Here is a 23691-nt window from a genome sequence, read left to right on the forward strand (position 1 = left end):
AGAAGGCATGGACCAGCAAGTCATTCTGGACACGCCTCAGCAATGTGGCACAGTATGGACTGAGTGAAGGAGGTTCAGAAGAACAGGTACTATAGATTGAAAACTTAAGGAGAGGAGACTGGAAGGATGGTGGGCAAGTAAAAAGTTCTGGAGAATGAAATCTGGAGGAAGGGAAAAGGGAGTCTGAGAATGAAGGGCTGGCAAAACCAAGACTCTGGGTCCAAGCAATGGAGTATAATGATGAGGGGTCGGAGGCTGGGAAACTCAGGGCCCCTTGACGATGATGGCTAATGGGGCAGAGACAGAGAAGAGCAGTGGGCTGAATCTAGGGGAGACCAGGAACAATGCGTTTGGATAGTAGTGTTTGGAGTAGATGGATCTTGGCGCAGAGGAGCACAGGTGGAGATGTGGCCGAGAAACTGAGCATTGCAGGTAGGGACTGGGTGGTAAAAGTATTAGGGAATACCAGCTGCAGAATGTTGGGAAAAGTGAAATGGACATGAACGTGGAGAGGTGTGGACAGAGGGGAAAAGAACATTTTAAAGCAGGAAATGATTGAGGGTTATATACCTTAAGGAAGAAAGAGAAATTGATGGGGCTGGCAAGAAGAAACAAGAAGACAGGACCAGGAAGCTGGGACTGGGCACACAAGAGGAGATGGCTTGGGGATAGAAACAGTGGCACAGACAGCCCTGATTCTAAAGAGGAGAAAGGGGGTTGAACTAGAGTGTTTAACCAGGAATTAACTCACTTGTCAGGTCTGGGTGAAGCAGAGAGAAAGTTTCTCCCCAAATTTCCAGAAAGATCTGGCAGAACATGATAGCCCACTGCCCTCCCATTTGGTAAACACTGTTGGCTTCTTCATCCTTTTTAACTAAAGAGAGTCTTCATGTCCTTAGAAACACACTGTCTGGAATCCTCTAGACCACTTTCTGGAGAAGTCTGTCGGAGTCAGGAGAGGGGTAATCAGGAAAGGGAGATTCTATCTCCAGATTTTTCACCATTTCTCAGATTCCTTAGGGGATGGACCTCAGTTTGACTCCACTGTGACCGTGACCTTGATTAGCCCTGGAGGTCCAGCTGCTCATCAAGATAGATTTAGTTCTGGGTCTACTTTTGTGAAGGTTTGGGTAACTCAGTTGGACTGGGCTAGACCCGGAATGGTTTCTGGAAGTTGGATGGGATGATTAAAGGAAACTTCTCTCTGTACTTGTTTTCCCTTGACTTGATTCTCAGGCTCAATTATTACCTGGATTATCTCACTTCTTTCCTCTTAGAGGATAGGAAAGGGCATGGGGAGGGAATGAAAAATCTGCAGTCAAGCACACAGGCTAGGAAGAAGGGAAACAGTAGGCTTTGGGAACATAACTGCTTTATTATGATGGGTCAGAAAAAGAGGAATAAAGATCTGAGCATGAGGCAAGACCCCACAAGACAAAATGTTTGGAAAAGAACCTGAAGGGCTTTTGCATTGTAGGTATGTCCATTTTACTCTTCTTTAAGGGTAGGGAGTTATGATCTGATCATCTGCAGAGGAGGCCAAGCACCATATGCCTGACATTGCAAAGTGCCTTTTCCAGCCTCCCTGGGAGGTGCTCACAAGAGAGATGAGGTCGGCTGACTCCTGGGGATGAGATAGGAAGAGGGAGCTGGAAATAGATGAGGACATGAGGATCTGGTATATGGAAATCACTTCTAGAGGCTGTGCCCACAATAGATGTGAATGAATAAGGTTTGGGACATTGTAGAGACTGGGAGGTGAAAGTATACTGTGTAAGGACCTTGCTGTCCAAATGGTGATTTCATTGTCTTACTTCATCTAACATCCCTTAGCATTTAAAACATGGGATAGTTGGTCTAGGTACCTTCAGGGAGTAAGTAGAACCACAGTAGAAAGGGAAAATTTTTTTGTCATTTATCATATGTATCCCAGCAACACTTTATGAATGAAATAATATGTGAGCATCACCAGTTTGTCTGTAGGGTCACACAGTGGTATTCAATTAGAGGCGTGAGTAATGTTTGAGTCACAGATCTTTGGGGAATTAAGTCAGTACAAATTATTTTTGGAAGAGGAATGTACTTATCTTCCTAAGGGTTTACATAAACACGAATGACATACACCTATTTTAAAAGAAGAAAAAGATGTACTGTCTTCAATCATTTTGAATGACTAAACCTCATCTTTCTTGTCCCTTTTAGCTTTCTTTGTTTTTTTTTCTTACTTTAAATTAAAAACCTAGTTTAGAGACATTATTTCCACTATCAAGAAGCTTTGTCTGATTTATGGATGATAGAGCAAAATAAGAGATGTCAGAGAGACATCTCTTATTTGAAAAAAGCCCCTGGACAAAATACAGAGTGTTTTTGTTAATATAAATTATAAGTATGTAAGGGGTCCTGTTAAGATTCTTGTTGTGGGGGGCATTTTTTTTCCTGGAATGGAGAGATTTCTGTGGGGTGGTGGGAGGAGGATGAAGGAAGGGTATTCAAAGGGAAGGAGGCAACCCAGGCAATTGAGTTGAGAATTGAGGAAAGGGACACACACTCTGCGTTATGAAATCTCAGCTAACCATTATCAGCAGTGTGTACTATTGCCCTCACTTTATAATCAGGAAGTGGAAGATCAGAGAAGTCAACTCATTTTCTTCAGAGTCTCAATAGTTTGCTATTGAAACTGGATCTTTCTGTGTCCAGAGATATGGTCTTTGTGTGGACTTGGAAAATGGATGCTCTATTTAATGGACAATAAGTTTTATTCCTTCTTTTCTCACATACATATTTCAGACTCATTCCTACATTGGACTTTGTCTATGGGATCCTTGAGGGTGGACCATGCCATTATTTATCTTTCATTAGCTGTATCCCGAGCACCAAGTGAGAACTTTGCAAACAATGCATGAAGCTCCTGGAAGGCATTTGAGAGCTGGGACTCTTTATTCAGGTTGTACAGAACACATGATCTTGTAAGAGGCAATGGAGCTTTGGACATAACTCAGGGGACTGACAGATTTCTTGGGTTTAGGACAATATCTTAATGAAGAGCAGGGGGGTGTGTGTGTGTGTCTAAACAAACACTGAACCTGGCAGGAAGTATCCTGAGCATCTAGCCTTTCCTTTCCTTTGCATTGGAGTGGCTGGCCTGTGGGGTTGAGCTTCCTTTTACAAACTCATAGACCTCTCGACTAACTTCTTGATCAGGACCTTGTTACTGGCCGGCATTCAGCTTCCTCTGTCAGGTTCTTGAAATTGTCTAGGGTAAATGTGTTCAGATAGACCTATTCTGTGCCTCCTTGTTTCAGGTTTATAATATACACAATCAGTTTCACTTTTCTGAGCTCATGTCTTTAGATTCTGGATGGAGGGCAAGTTTGGTTGGAATAGCTGCTTTCCCTCAGATGTTAGAAATGCTGACTGGACTGAATCACCTTGGTCGTGTTCTCCACGGGTCTCATTCTTGGGGCTATATGAATGGGTAGGGACACATGAGATGTGTAATTGTAGTCTTAGAATTAGAAGGACCCTAAAGATCCTCTAATGTAAACATTTCATTTAGTCAGATTGCTCCTTCACCTGGCCATTACCTGGTCCCACAGTTTAGAAAGAACTACCTTGAGTCGGATTGGAGTCTGCTCTCAAGGGCCAGAGCTGTGGGCTGTGGACACACACGAGGGAGGAGGAGGGTGTCTGAGTTAGCTCTCTGCTTTTGTCATAGCCTTCAGAGTGGGAGTTGGGTGAATCAGAGTCTTTCAATCAATGGATTGTCCTCAGGAGTGTAGAGGCCAATTATCCCCATGGGAAACCAAAGGGGAGAAAATGAGCTGAAGGTGAGGTAAGAGGAATTTAGATTAGACATTCAGAAGAACAGGCACAGTGGAAATTATAAGCAACAGTGATTATGGAATTGTTTCTCTAGGAGGCTTTTAAAACTAGGAATCATTTTCTTGCATCTAAACTGGGTATGGAGGTCTTTACCTATGGTTAAGGAGGGATGGTCAGTCTGATTGTACTGTGATGCCTCTAGCAAGCTCAGACAGCTGAGTAATCCTCATTCTTTAAATTAGGCAGCCCTGGGGAAAAAGAATGGCAGGAGCTTGGGCTGGGGAAGAGAGAAGTAATCATAGAGGGCTGTGTGAGGAACATGTGTATTTCATCAGAGAGAGATCTGCCACTTCCACTGTCCCTCCCTATATGTGCACACACATACTTTCTCCCACCCTCCCTCCCTTTCTCTCTCTCTCTCTCTCTCTCTCTCTCTCACACACACACACACACACACACACACAACACTGTTCCTTCTCCACTCCCATCCTTAATTCTAGTGAAGATGCCGAAGGAACATCACATCAGACTCCTATTACCTCTTCCCTGGGCTTGGCCGATACAGTTCTTAAACCTGAGAACAGTCTCCTGACGCTCAGCTTCCCTGCCATTCTCTGCCGCGGTGATTCACAGTGTTTCTTTGCAGAAGCAGCTCTTTTGTCTCTAGGATCCAGGGTTTTCCTGTATCCTCCAGCTCTGCCCAGCCCCTGTCTGAGAATAGCTGGACTGGGATGAAACCACAGTGAAGGAATAGGGGTGGAGGTAGAGATGGCTTCTGCTTTCTCTGCCGGGTTGGGTGCTCTCTGTTTAATTAGCATGAGAATAGCGAGATTTTCATCTCCTCCCTTAGGGATGGAGAGGAAAGGAGAGCAAAGGCTCTAGTTCTGTCCTGCTCCATCAGGGATTCTTGGACTGGGAAAATGACCACTGTCACAGTCCTCCAATCCTCTAAGGACCCCGGGACCGTGGTATTGAGAAAAGCTTTGATGGAGTCGGCTGGTGGATCTCCACTCCAGATTTTCCAGCTGTCCCTGTCCCCCCACCGCTCAGAGAGCAGGATGCTGAGATGGCTCGGTGATGCAGAAGGTATGTGCTTTTTCAGTTCTGGTGCTGATGCTGTGTGTGTGGTGAGGTCTCTGTGGCGCAATGGACGAGCGCGCTGGACTTCTAATCCAGAGGTTCCGGGTTCGAGTCCCGGCAGAGATGGTCACCTGGCAGGTGCCTCTTTTATTTTGAAGGCTGTCATACTAAGTTGGTAATTATATTTATTCTTCCCTGGAGGCTCTGAGGGAGAGAAAGGAAACCCCTTTCCTTGGGAATCCTAGACCTCCTCCCCGTTTCCCTTCCCTCTTTCTCCATTCTTTCTCTGTTCCTCCCTTACTGATTTTCATTGTCTGGAAGAGGCTCAGATGTCTGCTGTGTCTCTCTGCTCAGTCCGACTGGCAGAGCCTTTGAATCCTCTGCTTTATAGTAGGAAAAATTGGTATATAGTTACCAAGATGCCAGGTTATGGGTTTAGGGACCACTGTGATTCTCTCCTTTTATCTCTGAGAACACCAAAGGGCAGATTGTCCCATATGTCAATGGGAAAGGTCCAGCTGTCCTCTGAGGTAATACCTGCCTTGACCGAGGTGCTCCCTTTTGGGTCAGGAGATGGACAAGTCATACGGAGGATAATTTCTGGCACTGTCTTGTCAGCTGTCCTTTTGTATTCCTAAGGCCTTTTGAGCTAAGGTTCATTACTCAGTTCCTCATCTGTAAGGTGAAATGCAATCATTGTTCTTTGTCTCAGTGGAATAAACCACATAGCAACACACTAATAACCAGCAGCAAGTTGGATGAGCTTGTCTCCAGAGACCCAAAGGTCTTATACTTAAATGCTCTTTACTGTAAAAAGTTTGTACCCTTTTCTCTTTACAGGGCAAGGTTTGAGGATTGTATCTGACTGTTATTGTCATAATTCTCTATTTCAAACAAGCCATATTCTCACCTCCTCTCTCATCCTGCATTCACTTCTGCTGTCTCCCTGTCTCATCTCATGGGCCACATTCAGCCAGATTGGGAGCTTGTCAGATTGGTATGTAGCTTGGGTTTCTATTTTGGGCTGTTCTGGCTCTCTCCCTTGCATATTGCTGCCCCTGCCAAGAGCTGACCTCCACCTCAGGTGAACCCGGGAAACCTGAGAAGACACGCATCCCTGGACTTCTGGGCAGAGTCAGCATCCGTCCCACGTGGGACCCAGCAGAGGACACTGCATCGCCAAAAGGTGGGGGGTTGATGGGGCAGACAGGACGACTCTGGAGGGAGATTGATGTTTTTTTCCTTCAACATGTGCATGTGTGTAGCAAGTTGAAACTCTTGAAATTCTTTTGAATTAGTACAGTACTTTAAAGGGACTTAAAATTCTTGTAGTAACAGCCTACACAGCTTTGCCTTTCTGAGTTACCTTGGTGGAAAGACAATTTAGATATTAACTGTCTCCCATCAACCCCTTTTGATAGACCTTTGGAGGATCCTTGTGTGGACCAGAAGTTCCTGGGCATCTGGTTTTCTTTCTGGAGACTTTTGTTTATTGTTAACTTGGCCTATCTCAGATATTTTTGCTTTAGGTCCTGGCCTGAAAGGAAAAAAGTGTATGGGTCGGGGGGAGGAGGAGAGAGTTCAGGAAAGGGGTATGTCACATTTTTCAACCATAATCCAGGATACTACATACATCTTTCTAGTTCCTCCTGTATCATGCTATTATAATGGAGCTGCTCCACCTGAAGAATTCAGAGAGAGGGAGGATGTTGTTCCTGTATTACTGTTAAAGGTCAGGGCAAGGGTGTGGGTTCATTCTGGCCCATTCTAAGGTGTGCTCATTTCTAGAAGCCTTCTAGGAATAATTATTAGACTTTATGGAATTGTGGGGTATGGGGGTGGGATGGGAATCGGGAAGGTATGTGTGCCCAAGTGGACACTGAATTTGGATTTGCTCAAGGGTTTGATCATGGTGCAGTGTAGCCAGTTCCTCATGTGAAGTTCTATGCCAGTGAGAATTAAAATCCACTAATAATTCCACAAACCGGATTTTAGGCTGTTGTTTCTATTTCAGAACTTGGAGTTAGAAGACCTTGGTTTAATTACAGATTTGCCAAATTGCTAAACATATGAACTTTAATTTGCTTATTTATAAAATCAAGGTTATATTAATGTGAAAATGGATGAGAAGCCCATTGTACAGCTCTGTACAAATATATAGGCTGTGTTAGTTTTCAGGTTGCTTTCGTCTCTCTCCTAAGCTTGTGGGAAAGGTGCCTGGACACAAAGTGGGGAAAGGAAAGCGTCTGCATGATCATTCCCTGCCTGGAGCATCCAGGGTGGCTGTACACCATCAATTGGGGCTGACGCTGACCTGTGCTTCCTAAGAAAGAGGGCAGATTGGACTTTTGTAGCTGGTGCGGTCCTTCAGTGGGCAGGTGGTCCCTCTGTGCCTTAGAGAGGGGACTTCATCTCAGCCATGTAGGTAGAGAGGCTTGCTGGCTACCCCATTCAGTGGACCTAGAAACTTCCTCTTGCTCGACCATCACCCAGCCTTCAGCTCTCTCTGTCTCATAGTGGGGCAGAGGTATGTTTTGGGAACTTGAAGAAGGATGTCACCAGGACTGGGGGAAAGATTTTTCACATGAGTAAAAATCCTTCTGTACATGATAACAGTTTTCTCCTTAATACACGAGGGATAACTCCTAACTTAGGAATATCATAATTACTGTCTTTTAGAGATACTCAGAATATAAAATAGAAATGGGTGTTTTTTCTAATAAAGTCACTTCACTGTAGGATTCAAGTGCTTCAGAGGTGCTGGAGCTGATCATTAATTGCAAAGTATGTGGGCAAGGATATTCCTTATTTATTATTGTATTCTCAGAGCCTTAAATATGGTAGTCATTTGATGGATATATTTGAAAGAATTAATGCTGACTTAGATTGGCTATGAATTATGTAGACAGGAAAGAGAAAGATTCCTCCTAGCTCCCGGGGAGCAGGAACACAGGCAGTATCTTCATAGATTAATTCATTCACTGAACAAATATTCATCAAGTACCCACTTTGTGCCACTTTCTGTTACTTCAGGCACTGAGATCTAAAATAGTAGTTCCCACCTCCCTCACGGAGTGCATATTCCCAAGATGTAGACAAGTGATAGGTAAGTAAATATTATAATAGCATTTTAGGTAGAGATATATACTGTGGAGGAATTTAAAGGATGATGGGGTGGAGAGTGATGTGAAGAATGGTGGTCATGGAAGACCTCTCACAGGAGGTGACATTTGAGTGAAGACCTGAATGAAGTGAGGGAGGACAGTGAGAGGTAGAGGACGGGCATTCCAAACAGAGAAATGGCAGAGACCCTGAAGTGGGCACTGGCTTGATGGGAAAGCACAGGGGTCAGTGTGGTGCAGCAGAGGGAGCCAGGGGGAGAGTCAGGTTCAGAGTTCAATACAGCGGATGTCGTCTAGGGCAGTGTTCTCCATCCTGTCACATCCAACTCTACCTCCTTAAGGCCAGGATATTCTCACTTCCCCTCTACTGTCGTGCAATGAAATTCATAGGTAATATAACTTTCCCATGCACATAATTAAGACAAATCAAGATAATATCCTACTTATAAGAGAGAAATAAGAAAATCAATTTGTAATAAATGGTATGTATTTTAATATGTAAATGCCACACTAGCAGTCTTTACATCTATATGAAGAATCACCTTGAATGCAACAGCTATGTGTGCAGATCAATGCAGGCACGTTGCATTGCTGACTTAAGTATCATGAGGGATGTTATTCACCAGCAGTGTTGTGATTTTCCAAACTGGTGAATACTTTTGGATAAATTTTTGATCGAAGCAAAGTAAATCTTGCAAAATGCACAGTACTTTGCATTCCTGAAAAACTTAGGAAGCTTTAAATCAGAAAACTCTCTGTATTCATATGTAAAAACAAGTTAGATCTTAGGCTCAGATAACAACAAAAAGGTTTTTAGTAGGTCATTCAAAAGAAGTACACACCATGGGACACTTCTTTAGGAGGGGTGCTCCTACACACGGCAGGACACGTAGATCCAAGGTACCCTTCCTCTCTATAGCTAGAAGTGGCCCCCAATCATTATGACAAAAAAAAATGACTCCATGCTTTCCTACATGCTAGAGAGAACCTTGGTGGGTTTGAGCAGAGGAATAAAGAGTTCTGGTTTATATGTTAAAGGCTAATTTTGTCTGTTGGTAGATCCAGGCAGGCTCGTTGGGCCCAAAGGCCTTTAGAAGCAGCAGGGTGTGGCTCTGTGGTTCCCAAGTGGCAGGGCTGGTACCACCAGACGTGGAGAGTTTTATAACAAAAGCCACCTACAAAAGTGACTTATCATCTCTGGAGAATTGATTTGGCACAAATCACTTATATTTTGTCTGGAACTAGTTATTTTTATTTATTGTCATTACTATAGTTATTACCTACTAGTGAAAATGTTTATTTAGCTTATATTTAAAAGCTGTAGCTAGTAGAACTTACTCCCCCAAAACACAATTGCAGTGCTTATGTTCTTAGTAGTTGCCATAAATTGTAATGGAACAGAATATCTTTAAATTTCTCTGTGTCCTGTTTGGAGGTTAGTTGTATCTTTTTGCTTCTGTGATGGTGATACTGTACATGATGATTCTTTTGAGAGAATGAATGGTGAGACATGGGGTATTATGATAAGGGAAGTTGATAACCATGAGCATAGTAGGAGAAGCAGCTTCATGGGAATGACCAGGCCTGGGTGTGAATCTGAGGTCTTGCTGTTTACTTGTATGATTTTGGCCATGCACTAGGTCTCTCCAAGCCTCTATGTTCTCTTCTAGAAAATGATCTAAATAATACCTAGAATTAAATAAGGTTACCTGTAAATTGTCTAGATAGATACATACACAGTGCGAGCCTCCTTTCTTTGTGGACAATTCTTTCAACCAGTCTTCTTCAGATTACACATATCAGGCTAGTTTCTTGGAGACTGTGTGAGCATTTTGGGGGTTTAGCTATGGACCACATGTTTCTATCCCTTGAAAATGCTTGAGCATAGTGGAGTCTGAGTGGAAGTAAAGAAATGCATAATGTATTGTAGATAGCACTTACCCTCTGAGAGGACTCTCTTCCCTCTGCGGCCACTGTGGAACTCCTGGATTTTCTTCTCTGCGGTTCTGAGCAGAAAGAGAGGCCCTGCAACAATCCTCCAGCTTCCTAGGCCCTGTGGAGAGGGTCACATGAGGACTTCACTGTGTACAGTGACACAGGGCTTTAAAGCCAGGTTTGCAGACAGGGGTGTCTAGCTTGAGAAGGCAGGCTGGTGTCCTGAGAGATGGAATTAAACTAAAAACAAATGCCTAGGGAGCTGGGAGAAGACAGGAGAGCAGGGCTTGGCTGTTGCCTTCTTGGTAAAAGCTTTTTCTTGGAGAAGTCCTTGCTGCGGACCCAGCTCAGTCCTGAGTCCCAGGGGAGCACCTTATAGGAATCACTAACAACTGCTAGTAATCTTGTCTTCTTTTTGCTACACCTATAGACCACTTTTTGGAGAGAAACAGTACCATCCAAAGTAGACAACTTAGAACTAGTTATATTTATTTTGAGAAAGCATGAAACTTTAAAAATTTTCTAATTATGTAACTTATTTATTTATTTTTTTTAAGTTTTGTAGTTACACTTGCTCCTAAGGGCAGAGGAGAGTGATTGTCTACTCCCAGGTATCAGGAAGCAGAGGCTAAAGCGGTGCGTGCCAAGTACAGTATACTGTATGCTACATTCTAGTACAAAATTTAGGTTTTACTTGTATTCTTTTTAAGTATAAAAAATAATTATCTGGCCTCAAATATTAGAGTAAAAAGTGATGTCTGCCATGCTCCACATATGGGCTTCTGGCATACCCTAGTTATAAAAGCATAGAACTCTGCTAGTATTAAAAATGAGCTTGTGGTCCTTGATTATCTACTCAGAGATGAAGGCTGAGGGAGTCCAGAGACAGATCAAGTAGATGAAAACCTGACAGAGTTGAATGAGTAGTAGACATTAATTCATTTACTCATTCAACAAATACTTATTTGGTACCTACTATGTGCTGAGGCATTGAACTAGGGACAATGATGAGCAAAAGAGGCAGAGATTATCACACAAATACATGTAAAACTGCATCGGTAAATGGAGAGACCCATGGAGCAAAGAAAGTGTAAGGCAGGGAGAGTTGACCTCTTTAGGAAAATCAAGGAAAGCTTCCTCTAGGAAGTGTCTCCTCACTTGAATCCAAAAGGTAAGTGTACTGGAAATAACTCGGCAAAGAATGAAGAAAAGAGCATCCTAGACAGAGAAACAGCATACACGAAGGCCTTGTGGAGGGAGGGGAATGCCACGTATGAAGGACTGAAAAGCGAGTTTGGTTTGAGAGAGGAAGGGAGAAAGTGGTGTGAAATGAAGCTGGAGAGAGAGGCAGGAGGCAGACACCACAGGGCCTTGTAGTCCCCGTAAGTGCTGTTTTTGTTTTTTTTCTTTCTTATCCTAAAAGCAATGGGAGACCATTGAAGGATTTTAAGGCAAAGAATAACATGATCAGATTTGCATTCTGGAAAGATTACTCCAGCTGCTGCTCAGAGGACAGAGTGGAAGACTGCCAGGATAGAAGCTGGAGCTAAATTAGAAGTTACCACCAGTAGTTGTGAAAATGTTAGCTTGGGTTTGGGGCGTGATAATGGTGGTGGTGGTGGTAATGGTGGAGATAGAAGATGGAGTTTAGGGACACTTATGAGCTAAAACGTGCAGATTTGTTGATGGATTAGAAATGGTACGAAGGGGAAAGAGCTGATGGGATGACTCTGGGATCTCTGGTTTGCATACCATTCATTAAGATGGGAGACACCAGAAAAAGGTCAAGTTGGGGGAAGAAAATAATGAATTCAGTTTTGAGCTTCTAATTTTGAGGTGCTTTTGAGGTATCCTAGAGGCGATGTCACATATGTAGGAAGATGAGGGCTGGGTCAGGGTCTGAACTGGTGATTTAATTCTGGGAGTCATATGCATGTTGGTGGAATTTGGGGCCAACTGTATGAATGAAATCTCCTAGGAGAAATACAGGGTGAGAAGAGAAAGGGCCTAAAAATGAGCTAAGAGGAACGCCAATATTTAACAACAGAGTAGAGAGAAGGAGTTAGAGAAGTAGTGACAAGAGAGAGATAGAAGGGAAACCAGAATATTATAATTTCTGAAACCAAAGGAAGAGAGGGCTTACGAAGGGACTTGATTGAGTATCACACACTATTGAGAAGTCAAGAACGATGGTAACTGAAATATATATCCACTGGATTAAGTGGCATGGAAGTCAAGGATGAGAGCTATCTTAGTTTCTGTGGAGTATCAGAGTGAAAAACCAGACTGGAGGGGACCACAGGGGGAGTGGGAGGTAAGGAAATTGAGAGAACACATGAAGGCAACTTTTAAAAGTTCAGCTGAGAAGGGATGAGGAGAGGGTCGTGAGCTGGAAGGCATGAGGAATCAAACAAGAATTTTTTGTGTGTGTTTTTCTTATTTTTAAAATTTTAATTATGGTAAAATTCAAACATAAATAAAATTAGACAGACTAGTATCATGAATCCTCATGTACCCACCACTCAGTTTTAACAATGATCAATTCATGGCCAAACTTGTTGTATCTATAGCTCCACCCATTTCATTTTATTTGGGTGTTTTTTTTTTTTTTTTTTGTAGGAGAGACTTAAACTTGTTTGAAAGCCATTTGGGAGGAAATCTTTGAGAGGGAGAGCTTAAATATGGGGGAGAGAGAGAGAGCGCTCGAGCATACATGATAGCCAAGGTTTCTGAGAAGGTGGGGGGTGGGGCACAGAGTGCCAGGGGAGGGATTAACTGTAGGTAGCTGGGGGAGGGGCGGCTTTTCTATTACTATTGGAAGGAAAAGGGTGGGATGTGCAGGCTTGAATGATATCTGGAAGATGAGAAAACTTCATGTGATAGCAATGGTAGTGGCAGCTTCTCTGCTTTCTTTTAAAACGAGGAGCCATGTCATGATAGAGAATAACTGAGAAAAAGAGAAGGGGCTAGGTGTTTGAAGAGAGCACAGAAATTCGTGTTAGTTATTGCGGAGAGTGAGATAATGGTAATAATACAGCAGAGAAATGTGGAGTATTTGCTAGGCCGTGTTAAGGACCCATTTGCAGGAGATGGGTTGGCCCTGATAAACAGATTCCATTCACATACATATATATGTATATTTGTACTTCCAGCCTGTTAATGTTTGCCTTCATAATAAAGTGTTTTAACTCTGTTCCCTCACGGAGGAATGTGTCTGCAGTGCGAGCGTACGTGCGTGTTTTACAGAAGATATGGATTCCATAATCTCTTGAGTGTGTGGTGAGAATATATATATCACAAAAGGGAAGTGATTTTATTCCTTAACTGTAGGTGTGTCTGAGTCCATTGTAGCTTCCTTTTCACATTAACTGGTTCAGGGCGCCACCTGCTGCACAGCTCGCTCAACATCACCAGCCGGGTTTTTCTCGTGCACAATCTAAAACCTTTATTCTTATAACAGTTAGTGTTCTTGCATGTAGCATTTTCCCCAGTTAATTCTGAGTTTCATTTTTCAGATACCTTTTTACTTCCTATATTTGTGGTTCAAAGTAGAAACATTGAAATGTGTTCTTTTCTGATTTGATTTTGGTCTTTGGGTCAAATACTACCTCTATCTTCCTTAAATTCATTTGTTGTCTATAAACCTCATCCATGATCCATTATGAAGAAAGAGAAATAAAACGTCAGACTTTTATCTGGAATGGCATGAATATAAATAGACTTTTGGTTGAACATGTATAAAATACAGATGACCACCTGTACAGATTAAACAATGTCTTATTTAGCAGCCCCTCAAATGTGGATTTTGTTGTCCACCTACTTCTTATCTCAAATTATTTTCCTCTAGTATCTTTAACTGACATGTGTGTTTCTTCATAGTTTCCAAGCTGATCTCTTAGGAAACCAGTGTGCTATAAGTCATTTTTTATAGTCCATCTTAACCTGAGTGCAGTGTTAGATCACACTAGGTTTTTCTCCCAGGTCTTTCGATCACACTACTAAACTGCTTCCAATTTCTAGATTTTCATTAAATACTTTCTTTCCTTCAAATTTGCTCTATAAAAGAGTTCAGGGAAAAATTATTCTAACTGCTTCCTCTCCTATAACTCAGTCAATAACTCTTAATTACGGTCATTATACTTTTACAAATTCAGTCATGATTCAACAGAATTTAGAGAAATACAAGTATAAAGTACCACTGAATCATTCCCCAAGGAAAATAGCATTTGTTTATTTACTCAACCTGTCTTTATGAAGTGCCTGCAGTGAGTGGGTCAGGAGCTTTGAGAGGGACTGGTGACGGCTGGGGAACAAGACAGGCTTCTGGTGCTCACAGAGTTCGCCGTGCAGTGCGGAAGGTAGACACGGATTAAGTCATCCTGCAGCATTATGGTGAATGCACTGTTAGGGGACATACGGGAATACCATGGAACATCTGGAAGCTGGAGAGTCATGAGGGCCTCCTGGAGGAAGTGGCCTGAAGCCGCGAAGGAAAGGGACAACAGAAACACACACACGGCAGACTGCGAGAGGGAAGACTAATGCCGCCAGCCCGACTGTGGAAGGGCTGATAAACCTTTTTAAGGAGTTTGGATTTTATCCTAAGAGAAAATACTAGCTGATGACAGATTTTAAGTGTGTGTGTGAGGTGACCAATTTCAGATTTACAGTTTGGATAGATTATTCCAGCTGGAATTTGGAGAAGGGCTGGAGGGAAGCTGAGTTGGAGACCAGTGTAAAGGTATGTGTGATGTGGCATTAGCCTGTGTTAGGGCAATGGAGAGGGAGAGAAGTGAATGAATCTGAGGATTTATTTCAGATGTCATACAGATAAGACTTGGTAGAAATTAGCTGTAAGAGCTCAAGGAAAGACAAGAGTCCGGGATGACCCCTGGCTTTCTGGCTTGAGCAAATGGGTGAATAGAGGTGGTATTTAACCAGAAGAAGTAGATCCTCAGAAAGGCCTGGGAAGATGAGTATTTCCACTTTAGACATGTTGAATTTGAGATGTCTAAGACGTACAAGAAGGTATGTCTAGTAGGCAACTAGATATATAAGGCTGGAACTCTGAAGAGAAATCTAGGCCAGAGATACAAGTTAGAAATGATCAGTCTGTTGAGAGTAAATTGATGTTTTGGGAGTGGTCAATATCTCATAGAAGGTAGAGTGGGGAAAGAAGAATGGCGAAGAAGGAGTCCCAAGGCACCCATCATTTAAGGAATTGTTAGACGAAGTAGAAGCCAGCAAAGGAGACTGGCCAGGGATGCAGGAAGAGGACCAGGAGGGCTGGGCCAGAGCCAATGAAAGGAAGCTTTTCAAAAAGAGTGTGTGTGCAACAGTGTCAGATATAGTTGAGAAGGGCTGATGACTTCTGTGGAATTTAGTAATATGTGGATTGTCTAGGGCAATTTCGGAGGAGTGCCAGAAGTAGATTTTGGTGAGTTCACAAGCAAGTGAGAGGTGAGGAAGTGGAGGCAGTGAGGGTGTACATTCAAAAATGTGTTGTGAAATGGAGTTCAGGGATGGGGTGGGGGCGGGAGCGGGGAGTATGGTTAAGTGAGTGGGGGTCTTTGTTTATTTTTTGGATAGGGAATGGTAAAGAATGTTTAAATGCTCACAGAAATTATTCCATAAAGAAAGAAAGGCTGAAAGAACAAGGGAGGGGAGTACTCAATAGATAGTTTAGTCCCTGAAAAGGCAGCCAGAAATAATATCAGTTAAAAATTTGCACCCTTCTTTGTGCAGGGACTGCTTCAAGAGCTTTATACCATTCAATTCTTAGACGATCTCTCTGACAGAGGTACTGTTATTATTATCTGATTTTTTTAGATGAGGAAACTGAGGCACAGAGAAGTACTGTAAATAACCAATACCACATAGTAAGTGGAGGGGCTGGGATTTACACCCAGGCAATCTAGTTTAGACTCGCACCATTAACCAGTGTCTTATTGTGTTGTCTTAAGTGGGAGACTTCAATCAGAGATATCTACCTTGCTACATAACTGGAGAGAAGGTGGATGGGGCAGGTATGGATGCAGGTAAGCCGCAGCATAGGTAGCATCATTAGTTTCCCAGGGATGCATTACAAATTACCGCAAACTAAGTGGCTCAAAAATAACACAGATTTATTCTCTCAAAGTTTTGGAGGCTAGAAGTCCCAAATCAAGATGAAGGTATGAGGGTCTCACTCCCTCTGAACAGGTTTTGTGGCTTGGGGCTGCATTCTTCCAGTCTCTGCCTCTGTCTTTACCTGGCCATCCCTCTGCTTCTCCGATATTTCTCTGCCTTTCTCTAGAAGAACATTTGCCATCGGATTTCAGGCCCATCCTAAATCCACAATGGCCTCATCTCAAGATCCTTAAGTTAATTACATCTGCAAAGGCACTTTAAAAAAAAATGGTTACATTCACAGGTTTCAAGTGTTAGGACCTGGACATGTCTTTTTAGGGGCCACTATTCAAGCTGCTACAGCTAGGAGATTGAAGGAGTTCTTATCAAATGGACTGCACGATTTCTGTGAAGTAAGAGTTTGGGTAATTTGCTGAGAGTGAATCTAGATTTAGAGGGATCAAATATATGAGGAGAGTAAAGAAATCTTGAAGTATTGAAGTTGGGAGAGTCAGCTGACTAGGAAACAGTTTGTAGAGCAGTGTGGAGGATGCGCAAAGGCAGAGGGGGGTTAGGATACCGGCAAGGGCTTTTCTATGGAAGGCCACAGAAGCAAAGTTAGGTAGGCATGGAAATGCAGTCACAAAGACTAACAGATGGGTCAAAAAGCAGTCAAAACAGTGGGAGTAATGTAGTGAACTAGCTGTGGTGATGCAAGGCTGTTTTCAAGTATAGAACATTTGTGCACATTTTACACAAATGTTTAACCAAATATCTGGGCACCATGTGGACTAGTTAAGTTGACACGTGAAGTTAACCACCATATAAATTTTAGTTATATGGAGGCTCTTGATGTGTTACTATTTGGTCTCAATTATAAAATGAAGAGATGAACCAGCTTATTTCTAAAGGTTCTTCTGATTTTACCTGTTATATTTTAAGGCAGAATTCCAGATCCTTAAGGTGGAAAGAAACCTCCTATTTAGGTTCTTCTTAACAGAGTATAAATTAGAAATAGCCCCTGTGAATCACAAATTAATAGACTTAGAAACTACTGATTATTTTTATATTCTTGTCCTTATACTTGCTATCTGCCTTCATTTCTGGCTTTCCCCCCAACAACCATAAAGGTTTTGATAGAGCAACTTTAACAGCACAGCCACAGCACCTCTCTGTCATAAGCACACCGTTCCAAAAGGTTCCTGGACAGCAGGTCCTGCCTCTGGGGTTGTTAAAGCTCTGCCTTCGCTGACAATGGAATGAATAATATTCTGATCCAGCGCAGTCATCTTTGAGATGTGTTCTCATTTAGATTAACGTGGCAAATTTGTACTCAGAGAATGTATTCCAAGCTGTTACTTTTGCTTGAAATATGTACATTTTAAAGGTGTGTTGAATATGTCTTTTAAAGTAGCTGTTCCTGAAATTAATAAGATAGTACTTCCTGGAGATAGAGGGGTGGGATGAGGTCATGTTCTGAAGTGTGGCATGTTTTCTAGTTTTGGGTTAAGGAAAGGGAGTGTCAGTAGAGCAGCAGGTAGAGGTCCTGGTTTAAACACTCCTGGCTGGAGGAGTTAGATGGGGGGGAGTCACGAGAGTCAATGGTCTCCTGGGATTTGTACACTTTATCTTTGCTCTGCTTGGGGTGCCCTTTCTCCATTTCTTCACCTGCTGACTTCAGACATCTTCTGAGAGATCAGCTCCTCTGGACGGCTTTTTCCACTCCCCATCCAGATCAGGTACCCTGCCTCTCCCATCTGTCACATCCTGTGTGCACCTCTGTTGTGTCACTTGCCACACCGTGTTTATTTGTCTTTTATTTCTGTCTCCCCAGCACAAGGTCTGGCACAAGAGAAGTGATACATTAATTTATAACAAAGTTATTATTTGATCCTGGGTTTATGATAAATTTGTTATTATCTTGCCCCTATCATCATACCTGGCAACTATTTCATACCAGGCCATGCCGAGAAATGGGGACATTGTGGTAAACAAGGGGTACAAAGTCCTGCCCCTCGTGAGGCATGTATTTTAGTAGGAGAGACTGACAAAAAAGAAAGCAACAGAAAACATAAACCAAGTGGTGAAAATTTGTAGTGAGTTATGAAGAGAACAGGTCAGGGATTGCCATGGAGACTGATGGGCAGACCCACTTTGGTTAGGATGGACAAGAAGCCACTTTCAGTTGGCGACATGGGAAGTAGGGAGATGAATATTGCAGGCAAAGGGCTGTTGCAACAACATGCTGTAGACCAGGTGGCTTAAAACAACAGGTGGTTATTTCTCACAGCCCTGGAGGCTGGGAAATCCAAGATCAAGGCAGACTCGGTGTGTGGTGTGGTCCTACTTTTTGTCTCATAGACGGTACTTGCTTGCTGTGTCCTCATGGTGGAAGTGGTGAACGGCCTTCCTCGTGCCTCTTTCGTAAGGGCACTTGCGAAGGCCTGTTAGGGATCTCAGTAGGGAACGGGCTTGCTGAGTCATAGGTTACAGTCCTGTTCAGCTTCACCAGGGTATGCTTCCTTGCTTTCCAAAGTGATTACATCAATTTTATGTTATATTTTCATTACTGATCATACCAGAGACTTTGCCTTCCATGGGCCCTACCTCTAAACACCATCATGTTAGGGGTTAGGATTTCGGCATATGAGTTTTGAGGGGACACAAATATTCAGACCACAGCACTGATCAGGGCTGACACTGGTGGTGTTGGTTGCCACTCCTGATAGTGTGGAGTCAGAGCAGAAGCAATCCAAGGGGCCCCCTGCACATTTGGGTTACATTAACTTTTTTATTGTGAAACAAATTATACCTACCCAAGGGTGTGCAAAATGTATATGAGCAGTTTAAAAAGTATAATTTCAATGATAAAATAAGCACTCAAGATCCTACCAGCTGGATTAAAATGTGAACATTACCAGTTCTTTTGAAGACCCTTGGGTGAACCTCCTGGAAGACATCCCCCTCTCAGTCCCCAGGGGAAACCACCATCCCCTTGGCTTTCTTTATAGTTCTATCTTGCATACAGGTATCCCTAAATAATGTTATTTTATTTTGCTTATTTTTAAAATTTATGTAAATGGAAACATATTCTTCTTTGAATTGTTTTTGTCCCCTTCACGATTTTTTTTGAGATTTATCCATGTTCTTGGATGTGCAAAAGTTTATGTTCACTGATGTATAGTGCTCCATGAAGTGAGTGTAACACAACTTACTGGTGCATTCTGCCTTTGATGGACATGTGGTTTGTGTCCAGGATTTTTCTGTTATGAACAGTGCTGCTGGAAGATTAGATTTCAGCTTATATACATGGGAATAGGATTTCTGAGTCAGAGTTTATATTCCTGTTCACCTTTGCCATGGCATGCTTTATTGCTTTCCAGAGTGATTCTATCCATTTCAGGTGACATTTTCATTACTGATAATACCAGAGAGACTTTGCAAACCTGGAGGAAGAGATATTACCTAGTAACCCCCTGGAGAGATAGCCACGATACAGGAAATGGGTGGAGACTCCAGGCCAGTGAAATGTTGGTCGTGAATTTTCCTCTGTTTCTTTTACTCCTTCCCTAAGTCCCATTTTCAGATAGGAAATATCTCCTGTCACATGAATGTGTTCAGAAGGCTTCCAGAAAGCTGAGAATATCAGAAAATAGAAGATTCAAAATTAGAGGCAGAAAAGAAGGGGCATTCCCTGGCACACAGCTTTTAAGGGTCTGGAATGCCCCTCAAGCAATGAGTGGGAGGGGGGTTACTTGCAAATGGTTTGCTCAGAATTCCCGGCCCCAGAGTTGAAATACTTTTTGTAGCCAGGGATTCTTTTAGTCACAGTAGGACTGATTGTAAGAACTGCATGTTTTCTAATCTTTTGTCTGACAAAGGACATGGAAATATGGATATATCTTTGCCTGAAATTCTGGTGTCTTGACACTCAGGCTAACCTTGTCCCAGCGTTTCCTGGAGTAAATACCTGGCACCTACACGCCTTCTTTTCTCTGTCCTCTTTCCCTCTGGAGGGTCAGCCAGGAGCCATTCTCATTGGAAAAAGAACCTCTAATCCTCATAAAACCCCTGAAAAGTAGATATTATTCCAACATCAGAGATGAAGAAACTGAGGCTCAAAGAGATGAATAATTTACTCAAAATGACATCGCTTCTAGGTGGCTGATTTGAGAGTCAAAGCCCCATTCAACTAATTTTATCTGTGCTCTTTCTCTTGATATCTCTATTCTCAGTATTGTCATTTATAACCATGGGACCCTTAACACGTGACTTATCCTGTCTGAGCTTTAGATTAAAATATAACAGTCCACCTAGGTTTCATGAACATTTATTAGCAAATGCACACCACTAGATGGGCTGCTTACATTCTAGTCCAATGTCATGGGCCTGCAAGGATCTTTCCCCTTAACAGTATTGTTATTGTTATTGTTTTTATATTTGTCTCCTAAATCTAAGCTCACAGCCTCTGGCTCAGCATGGGAGTGTAGCTTGTTCTACAGCTAGTATGCGCCTACCATTAGGTAGGGCTTGGCTATAAAGCTTGCTCCAGTGTGTTACTGGTTATCTGTTATTTTGCTTTCGTCCTGATTTGCTGACAGAAAGCACATTTCCTCTCCTAACGGTCAGGATTTTTAGTGGAGGCTTTCCCAGGATATACTGTTACCAACTCACAACAACGTGGCTCTGACATGTGTCTCAGGGAAGCAGTCAGGCTTGGCAGCAGGACCGGCATGCCAATATCCTGCCCCCGGGGGACGCTGCTATCACTGCCTCCCGGGCTCTTTACCTCTCCAGTCACACCTCAGCCTGCTAACAGGAGAGTCAGAAGCAGGAGAGGAGGCATCATTCAAATGTGGGAAAAATAATAAAATCAGTTTCTAGCTTGCTGTGGCTTGGGAAGATCCGTTGCCACTACCTAGACCCACCTGGAGAATAAATTAGTCAGTCCTTTCTCCTACACAATCTTTTTTCTGCCTCCCATGCTGTTCCCCCCTCATGTTTCCCTCCTCCTCTCTTGGGCTGAGGAGGAGGAGGGTGTGCTGGTTCTCTAGTATGCCACTGCTCCTTTGGGAGGGTAAAGACTGTGATCTGAGGATTTGTTCTCTCTGACCAAAGGTTCTTTACTCACAAAACAGAAAATAGAAATAAAAGGAGATTCTAAACTCTTCTAATGCCACCTGAAAAATATTAGGGGCCTTAGGTTCCAGTTCCTTTTTGCAGCTGGTTGCCCTGTAACTCTATATCCTCTGCTTTAGTAAACTGGGGAAAGAATTTCAAAGAATAATGCAGATTACAGAGGAGGGCAATAGAGAAGAGGCCAGAAGTTTTTCATAGTCTAGAACAGGGTCCAGGAAACTTTTTCTGTGAAGGACCAGATAGTGAATATTTTAGGCTTTCTGGGCCCTTCTGTCTCTGTGGAATATTATTCTTTGTTTGAATTTATAATTCTTTAAAAATGTAAAAACGATTCTCAGCTTGGGATCCTTACCAAACTGGGGTACAGCCTGAATGTGGCCTGTATTTTGCCAACTGCTCTTCTACAAGCTCATTCTCAATTTTAAAGCAACAAAATATTAAAAAAAAAAAAAACTTCAAGAAATTTAATATGGTAAGGCTTGAGAGGCAGCAATGAGCAGAAATATCAGGACCAAGAATGAATAATTAGGAAAGGATTTCTAGAAAACAAAAATGAGCAAAGAAAAGGAAAGGAAGGACGGAGACTGTGAGAAAATTATTGAAAGGAATTAAGGATGTGAGAAAGAGGCAGGGATATGGGATGAGGGCTGAATAGAATGTGTTAAACAAAGTGGAGAACCTGGGAAAATAGAGTAAATGAGATAGATTTTCTCCGAAGCATAGTTAGTGGCAAATACGCACCAGCCCTGCTGTGCAGCAGTGAATTTGCATGGGAATTTGAGAAGAAATTCACTCCCATTTTGTGGCTTGTACCTACGGTCCCCTTTTAACCTGTATGTGGCAAGTCATGGACCTTCACTTACTCTCCTGCCACCTTCCAGTGCTGTGGTTTAGTGCTTGTCCAACCAGCTTCCATGATTTAAACCAATAGACAAACAAAAACCAAAGGAGGGAGAGAGTGAAACCTACTTTTTTGCAGCTTAGCAAGGGTGGTGGGAACATCAGATATTGATAATTGTGGGGAGCTGTCTGTGGATTGAGAAGCAGATGCAATAATATCAGCCATGTAACTTTAATCAAAATATCAATCTTTTTTCTCAGACAACTGACCATCAGAAAATATCTAAAGTGGAGAAAGAGGAAAATCTGAACATGGACTGAGAGGTAATAGAGAAAAGATGGAAATGAATCTCAAATATAAGACCAGGACAGGCCGGGCGCGGTGGCTCACACCTGTAATCCTAGCACTCTGGGAGGCCGAGGCGGGTGGATCGCTCAAGGTCAGGAGTTCAAGACCAGCCTGAGCAAGAGTGAGACCCCGTCTCTACTAAAAATAGAAAGAAATTATCTGGCCAACTAAAAATATATAGAAAAAAAAATTAGCTGGCACATGCCTGTAGTCCCAGCTACTTGGGAGGCTGAGGCAGAAGGATTGCTTAAGCCCAGGAGTTTGAGGTTGCTGTGAGCTAGGCTGATGCCATGGCACTCACTCTAGCCTGGGCAACAGAGCGAGACTCTGTCTCAAAAAAAAAAAAAAAAAAAAGACCAGGACAGAAAGCAGAAAAACAGGCTACTATTTGCTTGAACATAATTTGAAAGACTGAGACTTCTAAATACCTTAGAAGTATTGGATATCACAAGAAAGGGCCCAATTTCCCCAGAATTATGAAAGAGTGCTGAATTAGGAGTCAGAGTATCTTGACTGAGTCTTTAGCTTACCCTTTACGAGCCTTGTGACATCAGGAAAGTAATTTAGCTTATCCAGTTCTCAGTTTCCTCATCAAGGAGATGCAGGGAAGATGTTTTTCCTATTTCATAATGACATTTTTATTTGTAAGTAGATGTTAAAGGGCATTGTAGGCTATAGGTAACTATGATAATGACAGAGATTTTATTAGTTTCAGTATGTTATTAAAGTGAGTTGACTTTACTTATACGTAGCAGGCAGCTACCTGTGTACTGTGATGTGAGGGGTTTCCAAAGGATTAGTTGCCTGTCAGATTTCTCCTAAACTGGACATGATAAAATGATTAAATCATTTTCGTGGGGTTCAAAGTTTCTATGGTCCCTAGGGTAATTAATTAAAAACATTAAGATGCAAATGTTATCAAAGACAGGGTTCGACTCAACTAGGATCATAGCTCTTAGGAGAGAATGGAGCAGAACTGCTACTAAATCAAGGAGCCCAGAGAGCTTGGGGTCAACATGAAGACACTAAGTGCCTATCAAGAGAACACCTGAAGGGAGCAAAGCATAAAAAAAAAAAAAAAAAGTACAGGCCTTCTGCAAAAGACTTTATAATTTTGACTTAGGCTGGTTTGTTCTGCCCAGATCTAAGGTTTTTAGAGGTAGCAGCTAGTGATCTTTGTTCTTTTGAATTCCTTCCTAGTGCCATTTTTTCCTGAACGAGTGGCTCTCAGGACGGTGTCCTGACTAATCCTCTTAGAGCTATTGTGGCCTAAAGAGCTGACAGTCAATCTTGCTT

The 23691-nt window shown here is 42.5% G+C and overlaps 1 non-coding gene and 1 pseudogene across 1 annotated transcript; both read left to right on the forward strand.

Annotated features, from left to right (window-relative positions):
* The first annotated feature begins 344 nt into the window (after nucleotides 1-344).
* Nucleotides 345-23691, forward strand: part of LOC138390328 (cell cycle checkpoint protein RAD1-like) — a 50599-nt pseudogene continuing 27252 nt past the window's right edge.
* On the forward strand, nucleotides 4955-5028 carry TRNAR-UCU (transfer RNA arginine (anticodon UCU)). The gene has a single exon. It is a non-coding gene; the product is annotated as a tRNA-Arg (tRNA).

Source organism: Eulemur rufifrons, chromosome 8 (assembly GCF_041146395.1).
Source record: "Eulemur rufifrons isolate Redbay chromosome 8, OSU_ERuf_1, whole genome shotgun sequence".
NCBI classification, from domain to species: domain Eukaryota; kingdom Metazoa; phylum Chordata; class Mammalia; order Primates; family Lemuridae; genus Eulemur; species Eulemur rufifrons.